At 42.1% G+C, this 24,564-nt stretch overlaps 1 long non-coding RNA gene across 2 annotated transcripts; it reads right to left on the bottom strand.

Moving 5' to 3' along the window:
- Window positions 1-940: 940 nt before the first annotated feature.
- LOC139622535 (uncharacterized) lies at window positions 941-17,797 on the bottom strand. Of its 2 annotated transcripts, none has more exons than XR_011691303.1 (4): window positions 17,582-17,797; window positions 15,195-15,271; window positions 8,553-10,979; window positions 941-7,794 (listed from the first exon to the last, which is right to left on the bottom strand). It is a non-coding gene; the product is annotated as an uncharacterized lncRNA (long non-coding RNA). The 2 variants fall into 2 exon arrangements; XR_011691302.1 differs by lacking the exon at window positions 17,582-17,797 and adding an exon at window positions 16,382-16,968.
- Window positions 17,798-24,564: the final 6,767 nt, after the last annotated feature.

Genomic DNA, 24,564 nt, shown 5'->3' on the forward strand with positions numbered 1-24,564 from the left:
TAGAGTGAGTCAACCAGACTGTGGATGAAGTTCTGAAGTCCTGAGAGGAGGTTAAAAATGAAATGGTAACACTGTGCGGAGCCTTTGTGTCTCTGAACATCTTAAACTATTTTGGCACAGTGTTTGAAAGGTGTCAATTCTGTGGTAATATTTGTAGCATTCTGTTGTTGTTGTTGCTGCTGTTGTTGGATTGCATCATATCGTAAGACAAAACATTAGCTAAAGGTGTCGTGTTTTGCCCTGACGGATGTTTAAGGTTTGGACTTTTTAAATTAGTCTTGATTATCTTTTATCCCCGTTTTATTAGGAAGTTACTTCCTTGTGTGCCTCTTCCTGTCTTTGTCCTGTTTCCCTCCAGTTAGTTATGTTACACTTTCACAGTGTTTTATTTGAAGTGTTGATATCAAGAATAAGATATATTTGCAGTTTTAAGACCCTCTGTTGTAAGACCCTCCACTCTCAGGCTTCTCGCTGGAGCTCTAGTGTCAACAGGTCATTGAGCCAATCAGAAGAGAGTCTCTGAGCCTCTCTTCTGATTGGCTGACTGTTTACCTAAGTGATTGAATAAAATATAGCAAATTTCAGGTAAACAGTTAGGGAAACTAAATCCTACGAGGTTGGATTATGGGTCCAGGTGGGCAGGGCTTGGTGCATGGCTGAAGGCGGTGTGTTGTAGTGACATCACAAAGTTACAGAAGTCCTGATGGCTGGTTTTAAGGCTCAGTTTCTGAATACAGGCTGTGTGCATTTCTCTGTTGACTGAGGCTTTGATACTTTCTCAGTATGAATATTGAATCTAGATCTGCTTTATAATCAAAAACACATGGACATCTACCTTTATAAAATATGAGACCTTTAACATTTAAATAAAATGGAGTCCAATACAACATATACAGCACAAAAAAACACACACACACACACATTACTAATAGCTGCTTTTCTATAGACTTCTTTATTTGTCCGTGTTTAAAACAAAACACAGCAGGCATCAACAATCACACAAAAACTCCTTTCACTCACTTAACATATTCATAGAGTTTCTAGCAATTATGTCTAGACCAAAAATGAGCCAAGCTGTGAAGTGTTGTATGATGTCCACCAACGGGACTTTTCCTTTTCTTAAATGTGAGGCCAATCTTTGTGTTTCTCCCTGTTGTTACTCCTTCTATTGTTCCTGAAATGCTTTGGAGCTGAGAACAAAGTCGCCACCACTTTAGCAGACCCATGCTGCGATCAAAATGTGAAGGGTTTTTACTGAGGTATTTCATGAGGAGAGAAGAGTGAGAAATGGCTCATTTGTTTTGAGATTTAAAGTCTCTGTTTTCTGGAGAACAGACTCCTGTCGGTAGATAGACGAGGATGACCTGCAGCTATGATGAGCACAATACCATTTTTTGTTAAGAAGCAACCAAATCAAAGATTCAGAGTTTCTGCAGCTTCCACCTTGGTCTTTTTTTCCCTCCATTGACAGTATCATTTTGAACAGTTTTTGCCGTCACTCTGGCCCAAATACACTCACATGATGACACATAAAACTCCAACTGTGACAAAACTCCACTTTGCAAACAGTTTCACTCACTCCAATATTTCTTGATGCATAAATTCTACGCTGCCAAAAACAGTGACTAGTGAAGAAAAATCAATTCTGCTGTGTCCAGAAATTTGATAAAGTGCAGTCACACGGTAGCCACACCCTGTTTTATCATATATTTTCCTCTAGATGGGACAATAATTTATAAAATGAACATCATGTTGTGTTGAAGAAGACTGGGAAAACTAGTGACTGAGACCATAAACTCATCAGGAAAACGTTTACTGGGGTAATAAATCAAGTGAGAAGTGAGAACATTTTCACATAGACTTCAATACAATGGCATTTCTTTTTGCAACAGGTGGAGTCGCCCCCTGATGGTCATTAGATAGGACGCAGGTTGAAGGCTCTTCAGCATTTGCTTCACTTTTCAGACCAGGAGTCTACGTCCATTTTTATTTACAGTTTATGTTCTACACAAGTAATTTATAACGTAGCCCAGAGCTCTCTGTGCTGTCAGTCTGGACTTTATTTTGAAAACCATCAGGTTTCTCTTAGCTTAGCTTTTTAGCTTAATGCTGATGATCACTTATAGCTGTCATTCTTTTGTTCATGTTCATTCCCACATTAAACATCCATTAGCTATAACACTTATCCTTATAGGCTCGCGGGTGGGTTGGGTTGGAGCCAATCCCAGCTGACATTGGGCGACGCGGGGCCAACATGTAGAGACAAACAACCATTCACTCTCACATTCACACCCATGGGCAATTTTTTATAATCTCCAGTTAACCAAACGTGCATGTCTTTGGACTGGGGGAGGAAGCTCGAGTACCGGGAGACACAGGGGGAGACCATGCAAACCACACACAGAAAGACCCTAGGCTCCATATTTGAATCCAGAACCTTCTAGCTGTGAGGCGACATTGGTAACAACTGCTCCACTGTGCTGCCCTCCCACACCGAACAAGAAGACTATTTATCTGTGAGTGCATTCTGTTGGGTCTGTTCAGATAGCAACGACCCTGCACCCAATACAATACCTCAGTACTTTGGAGTTGTGTTGACTATATCTTCTTTTAGCTTTCTATTGGTGTCAACACCATCTTCAGAGCAGTAAAAGAAATTGTTATACAGATGAGTTAAGTCCTCAGTCACATACACGTTGCAAAACTAATTCCTTTTCCAGTTAATTCCTAACCGGAAAAGAGCGATAACTTTCTGCACAGATTTCAGTCTAATTCCAATCAGAGCCTGATCTGACGTAACAGATTTCCATATTACAGTGTCATCTAGAGATTAGAGCCAGCATGTTGATGTGTCAACAGTCTAATAAATCTTACAATGTGAAGGCAGGAGACCAGGAAGCCTGAAGATGAATTTAGATCGATTTCACTCCATCCCTCACTGTCTCACATGGGAACTTGTTGAATATGATTCATGATGTTTCCATTCCCAACGCATCGTAGCCAAGGAAACAAGGGACAAACAGCATGAGTGAAAGGGGCAGATGAATAGAGTGTGTGAGGGTGAAAAAGATCCACGGATGTGTGCAGATATGATACAACAGCGGCTGAGTGCTTTATTTTAACCTCACACTTGTCAGATCAAGAAGTCACATACTGAGAAATGTTCTTGCTCCTCTTGTATATTATACTGGTATCTATTATATTTTCCAATTACCCTTTTAATTTTCCTTTGAGCACTTCCAGTAATGCATGGCTGTCATATGATACAATCAAGTTTTCTCTATTTCAGCAGACACAGTTCACTTAAATTCAATGTGATTTTTTTTTTCCCCCTTTAGAGAAATGAAAAACAAAATGTGTGCCTGTCGTACGTGTAGAGTGTGACAGCTCATGTTGAAAGAGATTTCCTCATTGACTGAATATGGAGTCGTGCCACCACTAAATTTCATTTTTAATTGCCAAGTCAAGGTCAAGTCAGGAGGTTGATTCAGATTATCAGCTACTCGTGTGTTGTCGTGTCAGGGCTGCCAGCAGGAATCTAACAGCCAGTGATCATTGATTTTAACCATCATACATGCTTGTTGCAGACTCTCCCTAGTCCGTGTCTAAGTCTATTTTCTATTTACTCAGCAGTGTTGTACGATGGGAACAAGCTGCCTGTGTTGTGAGCTACTGCCAGCTCGAGCTTTCTACATGGAGTTTGCCTTGGAAAATGGCCATCAGCAGACTGCTCAAATGTTGGATTTCTTTTCATTATAAATAAATTTCTGATTTATTTTTGAATTTCTGAAAACATTAACAATGTTATTTTGCCATGCATTCTGTAGTTTTTTGTATCTTCAACGTGGATCATGCATAAAATTAGGCTATGCTGATGTATAATTCATGCATGATGGTGATTAATGATAAGGGACTCGATCCCTTGCAGGCAGCCTGGCGTGCTTTGTTTCTGATGTAATGCTCATACATTTGTGCGTCGGCTATTTTGCTATTTCTGTGCCAATAAAATACATACATATATATATTTCTCAGATGTGCTGGCATAAAGCACATAGGCCTAAATGCTTGCAGCTGTAAAGGTACTTTTGCAAGAGTTATAGTAAGTCCTCTCTTTGAGGCACATGCAAGACAACTGGACGACTGTACCAGCATCATCACACTCTGGTTCCCAATTAAAATTCACAAGAAATGGTGTTATTTTTACTCTTCTATCTTCAGTGTGAATATTCCATATCTTAGGGCTGTGTCTGACCTTTGTTTTAATGAAGTTGAATATTTCAGATGTGAAATAATAAACATGAGAGCAGAGTAACAGCCTGTCTTAAAATAAAGTCCACTCTCCAGTCTCGGGGCACTTTCCTTCTCCACCTTCCCTCAACAAGCACTGGTCTATCTGTGATTTAGCCACAGCCAAGGAATCAGCACACAGTCTCTGTATCTGTAACACATATTGCGCGCAGTGTGTGACAGCGTCGATGAAGCTGCGTGTCTGTCTCGCTGGCAAACAAAAGTTATCAATCTTGTTTTCCTCTCGCAGCGCCTGCGGCTCGGAGAATTAACTCACTCACACAGAGATATGTAAACAGAGAATGAGATGGATTTCAGCCGGGGAGGAGATTTGCACACCGGCCAAAATCAATACAGAATACGGCTGCAAAAGATGTTATGGAAGCTGGAAAAACAGCCTGTTCACGAGGCCACATTGACAACATCATCATAATTTCAAATGACCAATTATGCAGTGAAACACAAAGATGAGGTTCTGGAGCATCTATAGCTAGTTATTGATGCAGCTTTTATTTTTTATGTTCATTTTCCTGTCTATAAATATAAATGTACAGAGCGCGTATATGTGTATATGTGTTTGTGTTTGTGTGTATCATATTCAGACAAACATAATGCAACACTCGACAGCATCATTGAGGTTGTATGTCTCTCTCACTCACAAATAAAACTGAATGCACACTCAATCTTTCCCGTTTACAGCAGGCAGCATCCAGGGGAATTAACACACACACTCAACCCAACACTCGAGTCGGCCTCACTAACATGGTAACCAAACGGCTCCTTTTCACCACTCGGGAGATGGGATATCACTCCGAGCCTGAATACAAGATTTCATGGTTTAATTCATTGCTGCTGCTTCAGATGTTTGTTTTTTTTTCCCTCTTTAGAGCATCAGCGTCACAGCGGCTCGCTCGCCACACGCTCAGCTCACATGATACACATGTACAGCCTTGTTTTAAGCAGCAATCTTTCAGAGGCAATTGGCCCTATCCAGCGAGCCACCACATCGTATGCCACCCGGTAACAGCTTTCCCAGGCTTCTGATAGGCTCAGATGCCAGATGGTTAACGATGATGGATAGTTTATTTACTGAGCAGAAACGAGGTTGTGGATAGATGTGGAGGAAAAAAAACTATTCTCCAGGCAAGGCTGGTGCTGTCTTTAGTTTTTGTTGTTTTTTGTGTCCTTGTTTAATTCATTTGCTCAGTAATTTCTTTGTTCTTTTCTCTTGGTTGCTTTTCTGAAGGCTGTTCAGCTTGTTTGACACCTTTGCTGGCATGCATGCTTGCACCTGTATGTCTTTTCTTTCTAGTGACTAGTTTGACCTTTGACTCCTAAAATATCCACAGTCCTCCTGTTGATATTTTCTATCTAATGATAGAACTTAGATTATTTGGGATGACAGTGAGGCAGAGCAATTGGGGATGGTCATTTATTTTTATTATTGTTGTTCCTCGAAGGCTATATGGAAGTACACGCATCATTTGGCATTCAGTTTATTTTGTTTTTGATGGTGTTATTGTTCGTATCCTTAATTCAAATCTAGAGACGAACCTCAACATTAGACTGAGATGTGTTTTTATATGTTAGAGTGTAAAAGAGAGTGAACAAACAAGATCAATTAAAGTCCCACTTAAAATGAAACTGAACAGAAGTAGCTTATACATCTGAAGAAGCTGGTCTCCACAGTGATTTGCTTGACTGTTTTTAAAATTCAGACACATTTTAGAAAAACTCTCACTATAGAATTCTGACATCCGTAATAACTACACTTAAAATAAGTTCCAAAATAAGACGTAAATGAGTACTCTAATAATTACTAGTAATTGTAACAGATGATGTAAGACGATGTAAGCACTCCCAACCATCTTTTAAAGGACCTCTTGGTAAGTTTTGCTGTCACTACATTGCCAGCATTAGCATTAGCAGCTGTTTTACTAACCTATCTGAAGAAACATTATGAGTTCAGCATCAAACTTTACTCTTTTACTCACCAGGAGCTGTCTCCGGGGATTGAAAGCAACACCAATGTTTTTTCTATAACTTCTTTTCTTCCAATGAAGTTAGCAGGCTAAACAGCTAGCCCTGGTCTGGCCGACCCATCTCGTCACTTTCCGATACCGAGTCACTGTGGTGTCCAGTCTGCCCTGGAGCAGCAGCGCATCTCAGAGGACGCATTATAACCTTTCGTATTGTAAACAGTGGCTGAAGCTCTTGTTAAGAATGGTAAGTAAACAGCTGTTTATGCTAATACTGGCTATGTAGCAATGGCATCACTTACAAATAGCTCCTTTAATGCTGTAGGTTGTTGAGTTAGGGCTAATTTAACTCTACATCGTATTTGAATGCACATACTGTATGTGTTGGAGCTGTCCAGCCTTTCTTCATATCACTCTGGTCTGCCATCTTGGAAATGTTTTCTAATATCTGTCTATCTATATCTATCTATATTCAATTCAGTTTCAATTCAAAATACTATAATTGAAGGGAAGTTAGTCTGCAAGCTAAAGTACACATAGACAATTTATTTACTCATATAAACACAAACACAAATAGCAGCCTGAATATACAAATTAAATATAAACCTTACAGTCAAAGATACAGATAAGTTTGCTCTCGCTGGCCACAGGATGCTGCACAATCAGCACCATTTCAACTGCACTGAATTGTGCGCCTGCATTCACACCTGCACTAACACCTGTTTGTGCTCATCCAGATAAGACATCCAGAGGCAGCTCACATATTAATAAATGGAATAATTGGCATCTCGCTAAAACTGCTGTTTTGGCTGTGATGGGGAGGAGACATAAATAAGGAGGGATGAGAAAGCACAACATAAAAAAGCAAACAGGTGATGAAGAAGAAGAGAGGGAGAGACTGCTGCTGTCCTGCTGCTGCCAAGGTAGGGGGTAAAAAAACACAGTGAACACTGATTACCACTCACACACACACACACACACACACACACACACACGAACACTAAGGGCCTCAGATGGTGACAAGACACCACTACAAATCTGCTTACATTCTGCTGGGAGCAATATGAAAGCTCTATCATGTCAACCTAGCTCTCTCTCTCCCTATCTCTCTCTCTCTTGCACACACACACACACACACACACACACCCACACACACACAAGCTTGCCCGCTCATCCACTCACAGACACCAGTCTGTGGGATTTAATTGGGTCCTTTCAGTTTACCACTGAGTTGACGGCTCAAAGCAATTACAGACACAGACAGTTCCCGGCACACCACTGAGGAGCGCTTGATTTTCAGACAGCCATACCTGAGGGGCACTTGTCATCTATAACCTCAGCAGCAGAGGGGTGCTTGTTTTGTTGACAAGCACCACTGTTGAGCGCTTGTTTCACAAAACACTCTGTGAAGGGTGCTTGTTTTCTTACGTACCAGGTACACGTGAAAACCATTTGTTCTCTGTTGCTGCACCGCCACCGCAGGACAGTTCGACCAGAGCGTCAGCGTGAGGAGGCGTTTAATGACCAGCTGACAGGGGTGGGAAAAAAAAATTTTTGATTCTTCACTGCATTGAAATTTTTTTCAATTGACTCATCTTGTCACACAAATGGATTGAGTAAAATTAAAAAGTCTTAATTTAGCATCATTGACCCTTTCCAAACTTTTATATTTATATAATATTTTTATTATTTCTGACTCATTAACAATAGCCAGTTACAGTCAGGTACAGTGGAACTAATTTTAATTTTTTTCTACAGTTGGGTATGTTTTTTTTTGTTTGTTTTACGATTATTTAATCAGACATAATAATTATAATACATTTTATCTATAAGTGGCTTTCAAAGCACACATGGACACTCCACACTTTACTTTTGAATAAAACATTCACGCACATAGACACATAGATGAGGGAACATAATGATTGAGTAGATTTATAGGGGTTTATAGATTTATAGAGACAAGGAGAGGTATTTTAAAATGAATACAACATAATACATAATACAAACAAATATATTTAATATTTAATAATGATTTTCTGTCAATACTTGACAAACATTAAATAAAGTATTTTCTCCTGACTTTTTAAAATGTTGTTAAAAACACATAAAAATGCTACGATTGTGTGGTTCAGCCTTTATCAAATCAAGGGCTGTTTTTAGAGGCTGAAGGCACCAAGATCCTCTGCAAACAAACAAGCTGGTGGCTGCGGAGTAAAAAGTGTGTGCAATGTACTGAAATATTTTGAAGTAGAAGTAAAGCTGAAATTTCTCTAGAAGTAAAAGTACCTTTTCCATCGCTGCTGGTTGATCAACAGATTTAGCAGGAGACGAATCCTGAATGTCAGCGCTGACGGTGGATCCCAGGAGTAAGAGCTGGAGGCATTTTGTGTCTGAATTACTGCTGAGGTGTGAGCACAGTAGCAACAACAACAAAACAAGAGGAAAGAAAGAAACTGCGCATATTAAAGTGAAATATCACCGTGATCGTTGGACAGGTGGGACAGCAGGGAGCGCTTGATGTATAGAATCAGGAGGAAGAAAAGGCCACTTGTGCAGACAGAGCCGACAGACAGGCACTTGTTCTGTAACATCACAACCACTGAGAGGCATTTAATTTTTATACAAGGACAGCTGAGGGGTGATTTTTGGGCACAATCATCGGTGAGGGACATTTGATTTATATACCCACACCACTGAGGGACACTTATTTTGTATCTGCGGTGCGTAGGCCTGCTCCTGTGATAAACAGACTCATCCGAACAGGGCTTGATTTTTCATCACCCACCTCTGAGAGCCACTTGTCACCCATAACCTCCGTGCAGCGTGGTGCTTGCTTTGTTGACAGGAACCACTCACGAGCATTTGTTTTATGGAGGACATGTGAGAGGCTCCTGGTTCGGGGCTTGGTGCTGCTGAGGTGCGCTTTTTTACAGCCATGAATGACAAGAGGAAGAAGACTGGCCTCATGAGAATTTCTTAAGAGAATTTGCAAGAAATACACAAAATCTTAATTTTGCATTAAATTGCAGTTTTTTTGTGATTATTACAGCAGAGCGATGGCCTCCATCCAAAAGCACAAATTACTTTAGCTGTGCCATTCACGGTGGTTACGGCTCAGGAAGCCTCGCCATGAGGTCGCCTCCTCCACCACTTTCTGTAACGACTGTGTGAGCAATTTCCCTGGAAGAAAACACACAAACTTTGAACCACAGGGTAATCACACGGGTCTTATCTTCTGCTTTGACACATGGCAGCAGCCAAGAAGCCATCTGGCATCATAGACGTTTTTTTCTTTCATGAAAAAGTAAAAGAAATGAAAAATCATACGCGCTTTGATCGCAAGCTCCTAGACAGTAGTTGCTGTTGTGTTGACTCTTACAAATCAAAACCAAAGTCTCAGCCCCACACGCGCCCGACCTCCTTGCTTCGTTTTGGATTAGCCGAGAGATGCCAAGAGGGCGAATTCACGTCTGCTCTTCAGAAACCTATGGGTGATGTCACAGAGGCTACATCCATCTTTATATAGTCTGTTCAATCCTTTTGTAAATTGTGTGGATCCCAGCTGTGTTGAGAATCAGCCAACATGTTGGTACAGAAAATATCACCCTCATTTCCTTTCTGCTCAGTGACCTTGAAGACCTCAGTTTTGAATGGGTCATAGCTGTGTTCTCTTCAGAAAAACACCTAGTTAGCAGTTTTCCTGGCACCAAGTTGGCACTTGCTGAGTGAAACAACAATGAACACGACTGAGACTTTTTTTTTCCTAACCTGCTAATTGGAACGGGAGCTAAGACGTGAGATCCTGTGGAGGTGTTTACGTGTCTCCTGGTTTTCTTACGCAGCACTGAGAACAGCTCCTCCCCCCTAAATATGAAATCAAATGAAAACACATATGGAGATTTTGTCCAGATCATATCTACTCACAACCAGACACAATGCAAGTCGTGTAGGTTTCCATGGCGATGTTGATAAGACAGGCAGACAAACCAACACAGAACATCTTCACAGGAGAGAAGCTGCTTCAGCAGCCTCTGAAATGACACTTTACTGCCACCACAATATGACTGAGATGAAAGTGTGTGTGTGTGTGTGTGTGTGTGTGTGTGTGTGTGTGTGTGTGTGTGAGGGAGAAAGCGAGATACAGAGCTGTGAGAGGATTTCAAGACACAGATCATTTCACAGTCCTAACACGCCATTAGGTATGTGCAATCAGAACAGACACACACTCACACACACACACACACACCAAAATCGGAGAAACAAATGGAAACAGAGGGGGAGATACAGAGAGACAGGGCGTGATCACTTTACACAGATTAGTGTCTGATTCTGTGTGTGTGAGTCTCTTTACATGACCTACTACTTTTAATACAATATTAATATTAATTATTAATTAATACATCTGAAATCGTGTGGTACAAATGTTATAAAAAATACCAATGTGCCATTAAATACTTTGCATCTGGGACTGTTTGTGTGTCTGGAACAAATCAGCATTTATTTGCAAAAATCAACGCACGAATCTCCAATGACAGAAAACTCTGCCGATGCAGCCCTGCTCATTCATTCTCTCATGGCCTGTGTCAAGACTTCAACAGCTGGTTGTCACTTCCTCTTTACTTGCCGCCCTTCCTTCCTTCACCAGTTCTTTTCTCCTCTCTGCTGTACTTGAAGAGGACTGGCAGTAAATCTTGTCTCACTGTATCCCAACACCTGCAGCACAAATCAAACCAACAAAGAAGAGTACTGCAGCTGAGATGTGTCAATCAGGGGGATGAATTTGTTGAAAGTGGTTTCACACACACACACACAGTCATAGATTCAGATTAGATGTGCAACAGGACAGACAGTAGATGCATTCATCAAGGATTTTAAATACTGTGAAACAGAATTTTAAATGTTTTTAATCAATATTTATCCCTGAAGAAATAACTCATGATGTTCACACACACTGTCGTTGTTTTTGAGAAAATAACCTGAGCCTCAGGATGTTGATGTAATTAACATCACAATCAACATTTTGCTTTTTTGTTCATTCCCGTTACAGGTATGAAAGTACAGGGAAAGGTTTCAGAGCCTGCTTTATGTATTTATTCCCACAACTGCAGCGCTTTTCAGCCATACAGTACATTCAGACAGCAGACTGTCATTTTCACTGGCTTCTCACTGGCTCACGAAGCCTTTGTCCCAGAGATAATGGCTGTTACACGCAGCACCAAGGGCGCCACTGCGGCACAAAGACTTATTGACAAAGCTGAGTGTGGGCTCGGCCCCTGAAATGAAAAGCCTAATGTAAAAGGATTACCATCTAATATTATTAATACAGCGGACAGTAGCCATGCATCAATGAAAGGGCTCTTGTATCCAAACTGTGCACCTCTGACCTACAGTGCAATGCTGGGAATAATTTGATGCTCTAAACAGGTTTATGACTGTTGGTGGAAACAATGATGGCAGTGGAAAACAAACCAGTGACCTCACAGCAACAACCATTATCTTACCACAGTCTGTTTAATTCCCAGGGGAGATTTTGTATCCTGATGTCTTAAGATATGCTGCACAAACACACACACACACACACACCATGAGCACCATGAGCTCTTCCCTACATGTCAGTGCTCTTTGTGGGTTGAGGATCTCTGTGTGGCACACACCATGTACTCTGACTTCCTCTGTGCAGATGGTGGTCACAGAGTGGTCTCTCTAGCCCCTTTTTCCACTGGTCAAAACACCCACTAAGAACCACTAACATTGGGCCTTTGTTGGCGGTGGAAAGGGGAACAATCAGCATTCAGACTCAGGTCAAATGATTCTGCATTAGTATTTATCGTCTACGATGGGCATTGATTTAAACAGAACACACTAATTTTTGCCCCTTTTCAGAGCTGTGACATCTTTCAGAGCACAGGCACTGTAAACAGGCCTGTCACCTGTCCAGCATGATGCCATTACAACAGAAACACAGTGGATACACTGCGCTCGGAGATGGAAGAGCAAGCTGCAGCCCCAAAATAAGTTTCAAAAACACACAATCACCATTTGAAACATCTCACACGGAGGCTCCGACACTGACAGGAGCCCCGACCTCAGGGATGAGACGCTACAGATCTGTTTTACCAGTCTCCGCAGCAGCTAGCAGCTCAGTTCCCCTGTGTGGTCTGTACCTGCATGTGAGGACTTTGCTTACTGCAGTTGTGCGTGTCCTCTTACACACGTTAAAAAACAAAACGCTTATACCTGCTAATTTGGTGTGAAAAGGGTTTCTTTCTCTCTCTGGGACCAAACTTAACAGATATTTACATACAAACACACAGACACTGGACATGTAGGAGAAAGGGGAGGAATGCAGACAGAAAAATTGATTAAAAAGGGAAAAGCAATGACACAAAGGACAAAGAAAGAATTTTGCTGTGTAAGTATTTTAACCTTTAAACAACAAAAACCAATTCAGGAAAAAACTCAGCTTATAAAACAGCTATTAACTGTTTAACTACTGTCCTCCTGAAAAACACTGAGTCCATAAAAACATACCACTAATAACTTTTTGTGATTTTGTCTGAACAGCTAATACATATTTGAACATTATTTGTGTTAAACCACACGGTAAAGTCCCTCTGTGTCAGTTTTAACAGCCAGCTGCCTCTAACTGCACAACTTGAGGAAAGTTGATACACACTGCAATCACTCTGTTTCCACCTCACACTCACAACAGGCTTCACCTAACAGCTGGGAACTCTGTCCTCAGCAGGGAGGTCTATTTGTCTCACTCTTATTCTCTCACTCCTTCTCTCCCCATGATATTTTTTTACTCTTTTTCCCCCCTTTGTCTTCAGGGGTCCGTTTTTTTTCATCTTGACCTCTCAGCCAGTTACTCTCAGGTCATTAGACAGCCATTTGTCAATGCCTGCACATCAAGCAGTGGAAGGTCTGCACTCATCCGCTGGCCTTGCTCTCTCCACTTCAGATTCCTCTCTCCCTTCTCTCCTGTGTCGCCTCTCCACCACTCTGTCGGCAGGCCTCAAGGCCCTGCGCTCGCTTCCTCTCATCTTCCCCCTCTCTGGTTTTCCCTAAAGTGCTGATGGACAGAAAACTACAAGCTAGGCCTGAGGGAAGGCTGTGAGGCAGGAGAGAGCGAGGCAGTCAGGGAGATACAGAGAAAACGAGAGACCAGGCATTGGTGGAAAGACTAAAAAAGATAGAAGAAGGGACAGTGCAAGAGCAGCTGGGAGAGGGAAACAGTGGAGAAGAGAGATGGAAAGATGGTGTGAACAAAGGAGAAAGGGAAATATTGTAGATGAGCATGAGAAAAAACATCATCATACACGTGTTGAAAGCGTTGTGTACTTTTCAAGCTAAATAAATTGAGTCACAATTAATTCCACATTAAATTAGCTATTTGTGAGTTTTGCTGTTGCTACATAGCTAACATTAGCATTAACAGCTGTTTACTTACAAGTCTTTGACAAGAGCTTCCGCCATCATTGCGTTTACAATACAAGAGGCTCTAATACGTCCTCTGAGCAGCGCTACTTCTTCAGGGCAGACTGGACACATCAGTGACTCGGTATCGGAAAGTGACAAGTTGGGCCAACCAGGCCGGAGCTAGCTGGTTAGCATGCTAACTTCATTAGAAGAAAAGGAGTGATAGAAACAGAAGGAAAAGTTAACACGAGTTAACATCGCGGTTGTTGGAGACTCTTCTCTTCTAAAGGAATGAAGTTTAACACTGAGCTTGCAGCATTTTCTCTAAACTGGTAAATAAACAGCTGTTAATGCTAAAGTTAGGAATGTGGCAACAGCAAAACTCACAAGTAGGTGCTTTCAAAGATAAAGCTAAACATACAGCTCGTCTATCTCTTTGCAACTTTATGCGGAACTCAGCCCCAGGCCAATTTATTCACATTAAATGTGAAATGGCTTAAAAGTTCTTCTGAAAGCACCTTGTGAAGCACATTGTGCAGAAGTGCGGATACTACCTCATCCCTGTGGCCATTTTACAGCAGCCATTACTGTCTGACTGTGTAATCAATGGATTTAATTTCATCTGCAATGTGGAATGTAGAAAATTTCAGTTTAGGTGATATTCGCTCACAATATTATATCTATCTATCTATCTATCTATCTGATCAAAAAGTTATGTCCAAACAACTCCATTCTTCCTCTGTCTCGATAGATAAAAGCTTTCCCCACAAGATCTACAAACACATGAAGGTGATTTCTTTTCAGGTTGCCACTGCTGCTTTAACCGTAGAGTGCTGAGTCAGTGTGTATACTAAGGAGAAATGCTGAGCCATTGAGTATGCTGCACTTTGTTTCAGATGGGTCTGGGTTTCTGGTAGGAACTAAACGTTGCACAAAAGCAAAAAAGTTGATGTCACTAAGTTAAACGATGGTTCTCGCACTTGTTAAGGAAGAGTGTGATCCAGTTATTGCAGGAGGATGAGGTCTTACTCGACATAATTGTAATAATTCTGGTCTTTTGTACTTTAACCGTTTTCACCCCAGGTAAAATTGTCTCTTTTTTCTCTTCCTCTTTTCTCTTAATTAGCTATTAATTCTTCCCTTTACTGCATTTTCATCCCGCCAACCCTCCTTCCTTCTCTCCATCACTTCTTTCATCAATCTGTCCCACCAACATTCACCCCACTTCCTGATTCTCCCTGCTCCAATTGTTCCGTCTCTTTGTCTTTCTCTTAGGATGGAGTAGTGTGTGTTTGAGGGAGTTAAATGTCCACCCAAGTAATAAATTCTGGAGCAGCCAACTAATAAATTATTCAATTGGAGGAGCAAAGGAGAAACAGAGGGAATGAAAGGAGAGTTGAATATTTACATATTTATGTTTGCACGATTATCATTTACATATTGTTAAATATTTGCATCTGCATCTTTTAAAACAGTTGTAGTAACCTCCTGAATCCTCCTACTTACCTTAGTCTAAGTCCTTCTAGCCTCTGATTGGTCAGTTTAGTGACATGTGGTGGCCCTGAGAGCTCAACTCACTGCACCTTCAGAAAACACAATAGAAAACATCTTCATCAATTTGACAGCATGTGTGCTGCAAGTAGACACAACACAACCAAATACAACTATGGTGGCCCAGACAGGTCAACACAAGCAGAAGCCACAACACAAATGCAAAAACTAAACAACTTAGAGACAGGAAGTGTTGCTGTGAAGTGGACTTTAATGAAGACAAGTAAAGGTGCTGCTTGAGGTTGATGTCTTCATGATCGTGATCCAAACCAGCACATATTAAACCCTCACGCTACAGTCTCAATGTGCCTGAGCCAGATATACACTGCTACATGCAATACACGTTTCCAGATTCCCTCTAAAAACAAACACAATCTCTGTTCTGTACTGTGGCTGAGATTAAAACCCATGATTACACGCTGAGACACAAAATGGCAGCAGGGAAAATTGCCACAGGGATGAAGACGGGTTACACACACGGCCACACCAGGTGCTTCGAAATGACTTATGAGCTTCAGAAAAACCTTTAAGTCATCTCACACCTTCAGATGTGTTTCTTCCCTGTCAAGCTGCTGTCAGCTCCTCATCCCCACCTCCTCGCTGCCCTCATTCCACCTCGACTATCACAAACAAACACACAAATATTAGACACACACGTCCCACAACACCACAACCTGTGCTCTTACACACACTCGCACACTCACAAATGGAGGATATTGCGATGATGGACACCAAAGCTAGAGGGTGAAAATTGAGGCCCAACGTCACGTCAAACCAAGGACTCATAACAGCTCGATACATCAGCCTGTGTATGTGTGTGTGTGTGTGTGTGTGTGTGTGTGTATGTTCCACACACAGCTGCTCTCCCCATCATAGTCTCCTACCCATCCGCACACACAAACACGTGAACACACGATCAACCACACACTCCATCACAGGTTGTAACTGACAGATGAGTCGCTCCAGACATCCCACTGAATCCTGGAGAGACAGTGTGATAGCTGTCGCACTCATTTACTGATACGTCTCCACCCATCTCAGAGCCCGTGTCCATCTTCACAGAGATGAAGGGAGAGAGGGAGGTGTGACCTCTCGCTGATTTTCCGGACCCGCCCCTCTGTGCAATCTCTCAGTCATACTACCTCTGTTTTTTGTCCTTCTGCACTCTCTCTTCGACTTCTTCCTCTTCTACTTTTCCTTTTTTTTCTTCCTCCTACATCTCTGTCGCTTTTTTCCCCCCATCTCCCTTCTGATGCCACACTTCTAAGAGGAGCGACAGCCTTTCTGTACTTGGCTTCGCTGTGCAGGGAAACGCAGGGCCTCTAACGACCTGAGCGTGATACACAATGCAGAGGCTCCTGCGTCACTTTGAGCTATAGTGAACAAATAACCTGGAGAACCCATCGCAGCTGGAGAGATCTTAAGCAGCGCAGTGTGATCTCATGGTAATTTCTAGAAATTTATACAAAAAGCTGCACAGGCCTGTTTTGTTAGCACTGCATGAAAAATTGAAAAGGAGCTGCAGGAGCGGCTGCAGAATGTCATCGCGTGAGGCGCCTGTGGGGCTGGTTGGAAGGTTAATAAACAAAGCACAAGGCACTGCAAAGGGTACTAAAAATTGCTCTTGCAATACTATACTTGTCGTGGTTCCACTGGGATATACCACAACGCAGCTTAAATGTGGTTTGAAGATCATCTAAGCTTAGTCTTGGCTGTATATGGTACAAACGGAGGTACAGTCACTGGGATTTAACCACATTTCACAGGGTTCTTTACAGGACAGTGGTAAGGACATTGGGGTCATGGTCTTTGTACTGCGACATTCAGAGCATTCTCAGCAGACTATTTTGTGCCTAACTAACCAAAACAAATGTGTTTTTCCAATAATGATGGTTTTGGACAAACAATGCGCTTATCCATCTCACCAGATGTAGTACTTAGGTATAAACCTGCTATTCGGCGCCTATTTCAGGCGGCAGCCACCTCTGAGCTGAAAATGACAGGTTTTGATGAATGTGGATCATGCGATCACATGATCATTGTAAGTCTTTGCTGTTTTAGAGGCTTTTTCTTTGTGTTGAATTTGCCATCTTAATGAGAGTGGCTCCCAAGCGGAAACCAAAACAAGTCCTACGCCTGACACTATTTTGCAGTGGCACCATCATCACTGCATCCTGGGCTCAGATCTCAAATCTCTTTGAGCATAAATAAGATTGGAAGTTTTGGGGAATTTACTGCAACAACTAATGCTGTTCTTTAGTTTAGTTTGTTTTTTATTTTATTTTTTTGAAGGGAGGTCAGTCTCAGAACCTCTCCAGTATCACTACCAACCAAGTACTCACCTGTGACCAACACCAACACTCTTTTGTGTAACCGCTTTTGCAAAATGGCAGCCACGACGCAGCAGATGCAGAGAAGCTGACTGTGCTCCACGCTGCTCGGTGCCTCGCTCTGCTCTTCAGCTTGGCCTCCTGCTCGACTGTGGCAGCCTTGTGCACAGACATGAAAGCATACGCCTGCACACCTGCCACATTTCCATTGTAAGAAGGTGTTAAATCAATGCAAACAGACAGAACTTGTTGAATTTACATAGTGGGGCCGAGCACAGGATGCGGTTTGACTCGCAGAGAATCTGGATGTGTGTGTGTGTGTGTACACATGAGATTTAGAGAGAGAGATCTGACTGGGGAATATTTGCAGTTTGTGTTGAGCTCATATCTTTCAGTCACTTTTCTTATGAAGCAAACCTGACGCAAGAGTATACCACCTACAAATCCAGCTATTGTTGCACATGATCAAAAAGCCCGGCCCGCTCTCTTTCCTTTTAACTATCTCTTTCTTTTTTCCCCTCCTTCTCCTCTCCCTCTGTCTCTCTCCATTCAATTCCTCTTCTTCTATTTCGCTCTCATTGATTCAGTTTATCCCTTTTTACTCTTCTCTCTCCTGCCCTGTCTTCCCTAAACCCTCCCACTGCCACCACCTCCCTCAGTGATGGTAATCTCCATGTAATATAGCATTGTCAGACTTTGATCAAAAGCCAGCCGCCCTCATTCGCTCTGCTTCTCTCAGACCTCTCCGCACTTTCACGAATACTCAGTAGACTTAATGAGTACTACGGGCCTCGTGTAATAGACGGCCACGCACACATCTCTCAGACATACTGCCCTCTCACACATTCATAAGCAACATGATCGCACTTGGAGGAAGTGATGCAAGATAAAATGCTGACTTTACTTTCAAAGGGAATGAGGCAACAATTAGAGTTCACTTGCAGCGTAGATGAAAGATGATGTAGCCGAGCATCATTGTCCTCTGCTGTCCTCCAGGAGCCTCATCCCGCTGGTAAGACAGTCCCATCACATCCAAGTTAATAGCTGCACTTGATTTAGAAGGAAAGTCTAACTTGTGTACATATATATATTCTGCCATTAGAACAGTGGAAATCTTATTACGACGGGAGAAACTGCACTGTTTGTCGTGTCTCAGCTTATTCCGCAGGTGTCTGGGGTCTTTCAAGTAATTGCAAAGTGTAATTTAATTCTCCATGAGGGTTCTCGTGCATTGGTGGTAGCTCATGAATTCTCATCCAAACTGGCACGTCGGTATGGATCAGGAAACCTGCCACATCGCACACAAATGTGAAATGACTGGAGACCAGGCTCACTGACATGCTCAGGCACAGACTCGCTAACAGAACATGTATTTTTTTTTAACGTTTAATAAATATCCTCGAGGAACTGAGATTGAGATATATGAATCTTCTCTGATTGGCTTTGAACAATGATTTATCAGAGTAGATTTCTTGTCAAGTACAAGATGTAAACTGATATTTGCAAACTTCAAAAGGGAACAAATTAGTTTAATGCCCTTCGAGGGGCTGCTTGTGTCTTGTATTTCTCAGAGATGCCCTCACCGTGTCCGTCACCTGACCCTGCTGACACACCTGTCCCTCATCCCCCTCATTAAGACCAGTATGCTTACCTGCCACTTGTCTCCCCCTCTGGTTGTCTCTGCTGTCCTGTGGTTGCCTGTGGTTAGTAAGATTTCAGAGACTCTGAACTGTTACCCTCATCGGTTTAGGATCCCATTATGAGGACCAAGAGATACAAGTTTTACTTTGTACCTGCTGCTGCACAGTTGCTAAATAACAGATAGCATTTTACTGTCAGGAGATCACTTATTTGTCCAGCTGCCTGCTTGACTTTTGCACCTTGATGAATGCATATCACTCTGGCCATTAGTCTACTCTACTCTACCTAAAGTCTTACTCTGGATATGTCTCATCATCCAAGTGATGGTTAACTATAGCTAAGCTTTATTTTTTTCAGGATTAAAAACAGCAAATCCATTTGTGTTTCTAATTATACTCTCTCCAGGATACAATATACTGTATCTGGAAATGAGCTGGTCAGTAGTTTAGCGGTTTGATCAGGTGGTCATCAGTTAGTGGCAAATACGTCACATGAACTGAACCAAATATAAACCATGTTGGACATGTTAATATCATGTTGCCTGGAGTCATTTACAGGCATCATGATTAAAAAGAAATGGAAATTACACTCGTATTTATTTATAATTAACCCTTTTCATTGTGCACCATCTTTGAGTCTGCTACTGACAACTGAATGCACCATTAGTCTTTGTTTTTTTGAGGACTGTGGTGCATTCACACACCTTAAACAGTTAACACAGTTAAATCAGATATAAACCACTGTGGAGGCACTTGATTCTTTTTGAATGGCTGATTCACTTCTATATGGTTAGTAATAGATTACATTACAGCACCAGTATTGTTCATATATAACATGAAACTCAGCTGTTTATGTTTCCAGGATGTTGCTGGGATTTGGGAAAACATAAATGAAAACTGTGTTCTTTCATTCTTCATATGGTTCATGTACACGTGTGTATGTTTAAGTCTCAAATTAATGAATGATGTGTGTTTGTGTGTGACTCCATATTACTGTGTCTGTGTGTTTTAGAAATACTGTGTGTTGAAGTAAATCATCATATTTCAATTACCCCTGCCCGCAGGATTCACTCTCTACCTTATCAGTATCGCTCAGACCCCAAACTATTACTTTTCATCAATCTATCCCTCAGTGTGTAAGTGTGTATTGATTTGCCAGAGGTGTCTGACCCATTGATTGCTGGTCAGACACACACACGCTCTATATTCAATTTCCAGCTGTGATTTGTGCAGGATTTTGAGACCACCAGCCGTCTTTCAGGATTCTTCAAGAAATTGAGTTTCTTTCTTTCTTTGTTTCCTGCTTCTTTTACCCCAGTCCTGTGCCGGTGTGTGTCTCTTTTCAGTGAGAGAAGTCAATTACAGTTGACACGGAGCAGACAAGACAAACAAAACCCTGAACCGGTGTTTGTTTTCTTTATCTTTCTCCGAGAGTCTTTTACCAGCCAGTTTCTTGCTCTGAGACGGTGATGCTCCTCTCTATGCCAACTGGAAAATGATTCACATTATGAACTAGCTGTGTGTGTGGAGGGGTGGGTGTACGGGGGTGTTACAGGGCATACAGTGTGCCTGCCACTGAAATGACACACCGAAGCCTGGTAAATTACATTAGCAATTCTCTATCTTTTGTCTTCTATTTTTTCACTTTCAGGAAAAAGATCTGAAAACACAGAAGTTTGGTGAATAAAACATTAGTTTGCCAGTGAAGATGCTCGTGCTGTCACCATCTAGAGCCAAATTAGGAGGCCTCTTCTTGACATCCTGTGTGAGCGTTTTAATTTAAGCTATATTTCACGTCATGCATGTGATTTGTGTTGTATTTGTGTCACCTCGACGCCGAGCCTCCAGAAGCTGCCAGGCAGCCTGTTTCTTCAACAATGCCACAAAATCAAGTCAATAAAATGAAGGAAATCTCAGGCAGAATGAGGCAGGATGTGTTTGTCTCAGGGATGAGACGGAGACAGTGAGCAGAGTGTGAGAGAAAACTTCCTGTGTGGAAATGTGAGTCTTTTTACACTCTTTTGACACCTCAGGAAACTGGCTTAGTCACAAATTCACAAACTCACAAACTATTTACAGTGATGCAGATTCTTGACAAGTTTTCTTTGCATTCACCTTCAGTGAGGGTAATTTCACCAACAACCCAGTTAGCTCGTTTAGAATGACAGACCTCGTATTATCACTATGACGGGAACTAAAAAGTGAAATCCCCAACATCCTTAAATGAATATTTTAAGATTTCAGGACATACACTTTAAGCACAGAGCTGACGATGGGACATGGTGAGATTAGATTACCACAAAAACAAGAATCAAGGGGGAACAGCTACCCTGCCTCTGTCGAAAGTGATTAAAATGACTCATTCAAATATGTTATTTATTCAGATTAGTTTTTTATTGCTTTTAATGTTGTATTTTTTATTTATTTACATGCCTCTGTAAACCACTTTGAATTGCCTTGTGTCTGAATGGTTCCATGTAAATGAACTTGCCTTGCCTTTTTAAAAATGCCTTCCAACACCTGCAAAGCTCACTAATTAACACAGTAGCTCTTGTTTGTTTAATCCAAACACAAACAGAAATGTAAAAATGGGCGTTAAGCTGTTTGGTGAGCAAAGGTTTAGGTATCAGAGCCTGTGTCAGCACCACAGTATCAAACCTGAAGCTGTGAACAGAAACTGTGCCCGGCTCTTCTTCACCAGGGAATAGTTAGAGCCTGCTTAAAGGTCCCATATTATATAAAGTGAAAGTCTTTTTTTATTATAAAGCAGGTCTAGGTTCTATATTAATACTGTGAAAGTATCAAAGCCTCAGTCCACAGAGAAATGCACACAGCCTGTATTCAGACACTGAGCCTTAAAACAAGCCGTCAGGACTTCTGGAACTTTGTGATGTCACAACTATACAGTCACTGCTCTCAGCCATGCTCCAAGCCCCGCCCACCTGGATCCACCAACCTTGCAGGATTTGGTTTCTCTGAGTGTTTACCTGAAATCTGCTATATTTTTATTGGGTCACTCAGAAAACAGTCAGCCAATCAGAAGAGACCTGGCTGACTTGTTGTTACTAGAGCTCCAGAGAAAACTGGAGCCAGGAGATGTAAAACTACACTGAGATGGTTTTTGGTTCTTAAAACCACAAATATATCTTCTGATGGATAAAAACACTTCAAATAAAACACGGGAAAGCGTAAAATATGGGACCTTTAGATGTTGAACTATTCCTTTAGTACCAACATCACTGGTTAAATGGGTTTTTTTTAAAAAGAAATAGACGTTGCCGTGTGCCTGTATTTACATATAACATTGACTTTAACTTGATAGGAGAGAGGACTGTTTGCACCGTCACACACACAATTGTGCAGCTTGTTAGGACATTGCTTTGACTTCCATTCATTGTGGTCAGCCAAACCCCACAACCCTAACCCTGACCTCAACCCACCCTGAATTCACACCTCAGCTCTAACCTCGCAGGACCTCGGAAATGACATTTTGCCTCATTAGGACCAGGCTTTGGTCCATGAGGACTACGGGTCCTGACAAGGTCAGTGTTTATTCCCAAGGACCCAAAGAGGTAACAAAATATGTGCACACGCAGACACACACACACACACACACACACATACACACACGAACAGAGCAGGCCTTCAGCTGCTGGCTGTCAAATGAGTTAGAGAGGAAAAGTTAAAGACTGTTGGCATTAAGCACAGCGTGTCCTTTGGTACTTACACACACAAACTCACGTGCGCACATGGAAACACACACAGAGTTGGCATCTGGTTGGAGGCTGTCATGTGACATAAGGATGAAGAGTTAAAGCTATAGCTCTCCTGGTCGTCTAACACACAAAGAAGCTAACAATACACACTGATGACTGCGCGCATACACACACACACACACACACACACACAAAGCAGTCTTTGATTCATTAGAGATCTGCTGACAGGTCTCATGCAAAATAAGAAAGACGACTGCAGGCAGTGGCATCCTAAACAGCCACACACACACACACACACACACACACACACACACACACGCTTTGTATACCCTACTTAGGCTGACTCATGCACACAATAAAGTCTGTTAGATTGCTGTCAAAAATAGAGGCGATGCATACACACACACACACACACACAGACGCTGACAGAGATTGATTGGAGAAGAGGAGGAAGGCTGTAAGTGTGTGTGACACTAGAGATCACCTAGGAGATGGTGTGACCGCACACACACACACACACACACACACACACACACACACACACACACAGATCGACAAGAACCAGAGCAGAGCCATGCCAAAGCAAATGAACCCATCTGAAATGCAATCCCCATGGTCGTATAAACACACACATACACAAACAGGCCAGCTGAGTAGTCCCTGCTTTCTCATTACTGCAGATGGATAGATAGATAGATGGAGGAAGGGGGGAGGGGAGGAGGAGTGAAAGTGATGGGGTAGGAACTAAAGACAAAGAGGGAAAAGATGAAAGGAAAGAAGAGACAGAGGAGAAGAAATGGATGAGGAAGGAGGAAAGGGAGGTGGTAAGGTAGTGAGACGAGAGCGAAGGGGGGGGGGCCGGATGGGATCTGATGATAGATGATAGAGAGAGGGAGGGATGAAAAGATGATGTGAGATTGTGTTGAGAGCTATATTAGACAGAGCAGGGTGGCTGGCTATATGGCAGAGAAAATTGGTGTGCGTGCGTGTGTGTGTGTGCGTGTGTGTGTGTGTGTGTGTGTGTCGCTCTGATGGTGGAAATTGGTGTCGGCAGGACCCCAAATGGCTGTTTTCCTGCCTGACAGAAGATAAGAGACAGAAAAAAAATATAAACAAGGTAGCACGATCACATGAGAGAGAGAGAGAGAGGTAAATAGCAGAAGATGAAGAAAAGGAGAGCAAGGGAGGAAGTGGAGGTGAAAAAGATGAGGTTATCAAAGGAGAGATGAGCAGAGAGAAGAGACGTGAAGAGGAAAGGAGGAGAGAGAGACAAGAGGAGATAAGAGAAGACGAGTAAAAGAAGAGGAGCAGAGAGGAGGAGGGAGGCGGTGAAGTGGAAGAGAAGAGGAGAATTTCCCCTTCCTGGGGATACAGCACAGGGGCAGAGATATGTGCTAAATTCTGCAAACAAGAACACTCCTGTATTAACATTAACACACTATCCCACCAATAAGAATCAACCAGGTGTACAGAGCTCCACTGGATCCACTGCCTGGTAATACAGTGCTGCAGGGATGAGGTATTTATACAGGCTAACCCAGGTGTTAGCATCACCCTGGTTCCCTCAACAAAAAGCCTAAATACAGTCACCAGAAATAAAAAGCTAATGTTCGACTGAAGTTTAAAGAAGTTATGACTG

This window comes from Trachinotus anak, unplaced genomic scaffold (assembly GCF_046630095.1).
Source record: "Trachinotus anak isolate AG129_WGS33_773 ecotype Australia unplaced genomic scaffold, CSIRO_AGI_Tana_v1 ptg000007l, whole genome shotgun sequence".
NCBI classification, from domain to species: Eukaryota; Metazoa; Chordata; class Actinopteri; order Carangiformes; family Carangidae; genus Trachinotus; species Trachinotus anak.